Source organism: Mya arenaria, chromosome 12, assembly GCF_026914265.1.
Source record: "Mya arenaria isolate MELC-2E11 chromosome 12, ASM2691426v1".
NCBI classification, from domain to species: domain Eukaryota; kingdom Metazoa; phylum Mollusca; class Bivalvia; order Myida; family Myidae; genus Mya; species Mya arenaria.
In genome coordinates, this window is record NC_069133.1 from 47434456 (window position 1) to 47439794 (window position 5339).

General features: G+C 32.4%; 1 long non-coding RNA gene across 2 annotated transcripts; it reads right to left on the minus strand.

The window, feature by feature from the left end:
• Positions 1–1517: 1517 nt before the first annotated feature.
• On the minus strand, positions 1518–3251 carry LOC128212014 (uncharacterized). 2 transcript variants are annotated; one of them, XR_008257368.1, is made up of 4 exons: positions 2900–3251; positions 2462–2608; positions 2049–2113; positions 1518–1827 (listed from the first exon to the last, which is right to left on the minus strand). It is a non-coding gene; the product is annotated as an uncharacterized LOC128212014 (long non-coding RNA). The 2 variants fall into 2 exon arrangements; XR_008257369.1 differs by having other exon boundaries at positions 2431–2608.
• Between the last annotated feature and the right edge of the window lie 2088 nt (positions 3252–5339).

The following is a 5339-nucleotide window of genomic DNA, read 5'->3' on the forward strand; positions in this document are numbered from 1 at the left end:
TTAGCATACGCCTGAACGCTTGGTTGCATTATTGCAGGATGTTATTCCCTTATTAAAATAATGCCGCAAAGCAATCTTCTTCCGCTTGTGACGCGCTTGACGTTCGGAAGTCAGCATGTGGAAGTTATTTCGTCCATGTGTCAGAAAAACGTGCACGACGAAAAATGGGTTCTTTTGGTGGAATATTTACTCGTGTACGTGCCCGTCATCGTGCTGGCTGCCCTTTGCATAAACAAGCAAAACAGACGGGTATGTTCACTTGTTTGCAATCATTAATCGTAAGATGTTTAGTGTTTCATGTGGTTAAGTTTATCTAATGAATATAGACATTATTTAAGGAATATAACACATTTTCCCTTTTCTCTGAAAGTAATGTATGTTTTTTTTTTCGTTAACAAGCTATGTACCTCATATGTGTGAATGAATAAAACGAGGCTAAACTACGTGGCTACGTGTGAAATTCCTTAAATATGTCGTGTGAGGAGCACACTGTCAAGTTAACAATACATCGATCCGAGATGCCAAGATAAGCTCCGCCCCCTTAGATATTGTTACTATGCGCCCCAAGCGTAAATTCAAAATGGCGGCTCACGCGCTGCTACGATAGCATCAGAATCCGATTCTCTCGCGAAGATTTCGGACAATATATCAGTTAAATATTTACCAGATCAAGCCAAATTATCGGGAAAGGTGTAAGAAAAGGGATTAAATTACTTTCTACATGGTTATATTCATGACATTAAAGTTTTGGAAGAGGAAATATCTGCCATGTTACCGCGAGATGCTGGCCTTCAATGAGAAAAAACGACAAGCATCATATGTTAAGTGTCGATGTGGAGAGGGATTCCATACTATATAGGTATTGCTCATGAAAACCAGGGTATGTGAATTTCCAATTGTATTTAACAAATATTATTATACTAGTAATTTTATTCTTAAATATACATTGTGAATTATAAGCAATTTTGGATCGCCATGTCTTTTACATTTCATGCCGTAATACGGAATGCGAAAAAAATATTTTCAAGTCGTCGAGTAGAGAAAGAAGTAAGATACTGTATGTTGTATTTCAATTTATTGGTTTTCATATTTCTAGTTACTGCCTCGTATTAGACATTTAACATCTGGAAAGTCAAATGATACTTCATGGGTCAGTGTAGGATAAACACATGCCAATTTCACAGCATGATATCATGCTTTTGTTTTGATAACTTGTCAACAATCTCTGTTTTCATTTTTTTTATAGATTGAGCGGTCATTGTTCACACGTATTTGGCTTAATCAAGTCACTTCAGAAACTCAAGTTGCACAACTTTACCCATGTTCCTGATCAACAAAGTTACACAAGTATTCCCCAACAATGGAATGTGCCAAAGGGATTAAAGATCAAGCCAGTTCCAGTGAACCAAATCATAGTAGCACAGTCGGAAAAGGAAACCTGTCCTTTGCCAGATAGATACACAGACCAAGTTTACAAATTTTAAATCTAATTAAATAAATGAACTACAAACACACAATTCACTTTACAATGCTTTATTCCAAACATGAATAAACTAACAGTTATTCAATTATATCAAAGAAGCAGAAATAAAATCATATGATTCCTGTATAATATTTAAACAAATTTTAACTATTGCTTCTTTGAGCAGAACTATATCGACATTTACAGTTTGTTTAAATTCCCACCAGTTGCTTTAAAATCTGAATTTCACAACACTTTGATGAAAGTGCAGACTGTTATTCTTCAACTTGGACTTCTTTTTGTGACAACTGTTCTTTTAGGGAAGCATTTTGAGCGGTAAGTGCAAACATCCAAAGGTGACGTCCCTGAAAATAAATGCATAATAAATTTTACATTTAAGACAAGATGTTTAAAACTGACTCCTACCATTTCTCAAGAGTGTGGGAATACCTCTGTTTGAAATGCAGCACCTATTGATTTACCGAAAGAGTTCACACCGTTAAATACCACACAACCTGTGAAGACCCAAGTAAAACAGAACTGACAACAAGATCATAGGCATTGTTAGAGTGTTGGTTTCACTTACATGGACATTCGGTCTGTGTTTCTACTCCTGGTACAGTGTCTGCAGGATCCTGGACCAGCTTTTCTCTGAAAGAAATTATTGTTATGTTGATATATTTATATGCAAATTTACACACACAAAAAACTGTGTAATTTCCGTGTAATAATGTTTTCTTCAGTTCTTTTGAGTGTTCTTTTCTGTAACATACAAAATACTTGTATTAAACTATATGTAACTATATTGCTGTTGTTTTGTATTGAAAAAGGAACAGTGGCATTTTAAAAATGAGTAGAAATAGTATAAATAGAAATAATACAGTCTCAGTTTTGCAATTTATCCTACATGGTACATATTATTCAAGTCTTCCGCGCACTCCATAAAGATAAATAAAACTCTAACGCACAGGCATGTGATATCTTGTATTAAATGCATACACTTGCATTTTGTGTATAAATGCTGCCATAAGTTTCCTTTCCAAGTGACCGCTTTGTGGGGAGTTTTCTTGAAGATGTTATTCTCCAGCCATCAGCTGATGGTGGGTCAGGATACTCTTTAGATGGTCCATTTCCTCCACGAAAGTGCTTAAATATGCATAATAGTAAAATATAAAATATAATTAGTGTGACAAGACTCCACAATGCCAGTCAGTAACATATTATACATATTATACAATAAAACAGTAGTTTAAACTTGACACATTCATAACCTGATGGAAACTGTCAACTAGCATGATCTCCATATGGAGGTCAATATTTAGGACACAAGAAAGTAAACAAAATAAACATTTGGCATGATTTGCAGAATTCAGAATTATAATTGAAATGATTGTATTTTGATCGTTTTACGATAAAACCAAATTTTAATTTACTAACCTTCGAGCAGACATCTTCGTGCTTGTTTATCCTGTTGACATTCAGTTTCTCTTGTGGCCGTCCACAGGCTTTAATCCAGCATTTGCACTTCTCAATATCGGATTATAGGTCGGAAATCGTTTAAATCGGCCTCCATTTAGTCCCTCCGGATACCTTAATCTGCATAACATATTCCCCATCCGCATCGTTTAACCATTTTCACAAATCAGTCTTAAAACTTCAATAAAATGTCCGGTTGTAAACAGTTATCGCTGCTGTGTTTGTGGGTAAAGATGGCGGACGGGACTCGGTGAATAATTTGCAGCTTTCTCATTGGTCAATAATGATTAGTTTGATTGACAGGTCGGATCGATGTATTTGTGCACTCCTGACAGTGAATATTTATGGAAGATGGAAAATATGGGTGGCATAGAGGAAACAAATGCTTGAGGTTTCAAATTAAATAGAAGCAAGAGTTTTCCAGGCCTTCTAAAATTAAACATGATACATGTTGTTAGTAATTTTTTATACTAGTTTAAAAATACAGACTGCGACCTGAATATTAAAGTATGCACACATAGCAAAACATAAGAAAGTAGAAGCCAACCTATCACCAGATTGGGCCGTTTTCCGAGAGGGATTCCCTAGTGAGATATCTGTACACTGGCGAATATTTAAGAAGTCGAGAAGCTCTAACCAGGACTACTTTCTCTCTGTGCACTTTGCCCCACATCCTAACAAGACTGAACATCTCATTGTAGAAGATCGATAGGTCTATGGCGCGTCGTTAAATAAACTTACAATCGTCATACAGGTCTGAAAGCAGGATTTAACAGAATAATAATAATAATAATAATAATAATAATAATAATAATAATAATAATAATAATAATAGTTTTAATAATAATAATAATAATAATAAAAATAAAAATAATAATTATAATAATAATAATAATTTTAATATTAATAATAATAATAATAATAATAATAATAATAATAATAATAATAATAATAATGATAATAATAAATAATAATAAATAGATAAAAAATAAATAATAATAATAATGATAAAAATAATGCAATTAATTCAAAATGTAGCCTACTGCAAAGAAAATAATGTAGGTCAATAATAAATGATTAAAAGCATCAATAGCAAAATCAATATAACATCTCAATTAAATGAAAGTTAAATGAATAGGATATGTACGTGTATACAGTTTTTTTTCTGTTCATAATAAAACAACAGAAATTTTATGTGTTCGAATAATTTAGCATGAATATCACTTAAAATCATGTGATTTTTATTTACATTTAAAGGTTGTAACATCTTTGAAATCCTTATCATACTATAATTAGAGAAGGCATATTTAAAATAATCAGTTTGCGGTATTTTCCTTAAATATAGATAATCTTTTCAACCGATCGTAGTGAAGAGTGCATGAAAAATCAAGTGATGCTTTCATATAGACAGGGACCATGTCATTAATAGTTCTATAAACAAGTAAGGTACAGCTGTATTTACATCGGTCTGTAAACGGTATTCATTTAAGTTTATGTATGTATACATGGGATGGCGAACGTTTTGGTCTTTTAAGTATGTTTTCTGCAACCTTTCTTAACAAAGTCGTTACTCTATTTTTGTAACGAATATAGTTTTTTTCCCAAAACATATCTGCAATAATCAAGTATTTTGGAAATATATATGTTTTACAGAACATACGTTTTATCACATATGTGAGGTAAACATGATGTTTAGTTATTTTAAAGATAAATTTTAAATTGCAAACAAAGTATAATTACGAATGCCATTTTTTTTAGTATCATCTATATAAATTTCAAGTAATTTGTGCATATTGTCATTTTCTAAGGCCATGCCATTGATTATAATATTTGGTGGCTTGTTTTATTTTGTTGAGCGTGCCGATAACAATACATTTTTACTGTAAGATTAATACGATTAAAAAATGTTAAAAAAGTGATATTTCCGAAAACATGATACACCGTCTGTTGATGCAAAGGAACCATATGATCCACTACACCATAGGCCTTTCTTTGTTCAAAAAAGATAGCATCAACAAGATTGTCATTCTGAACTTCCGTAACACATGCATCTATTAAACTGGTTAATGCTGACAGCAGAATTGTTTTCCCCTGCGACCAGACTGCTTTTACAATATTTGCAGAATGAAAGTGGTAGCAATTGATTTGCAATATGCTGTTCAAATAGTTTGTTATTGTAATATTGAATTCGGAAAATAATAATTTGGATTGTCATTCAAACCTTAAGTTTTAAAGAGTCGCGAAAAATAACATTATGATATTACATTTATCATAGATGCAAAATACTCAGTCATAATTATTATCAGAGCAATACTGTACATATTCTTTACAAATTCCATCGAGCCATGGGTATTTATTAAGATTATGTTATCAATGATTTGGTAACCGAAAAGGTGAACTA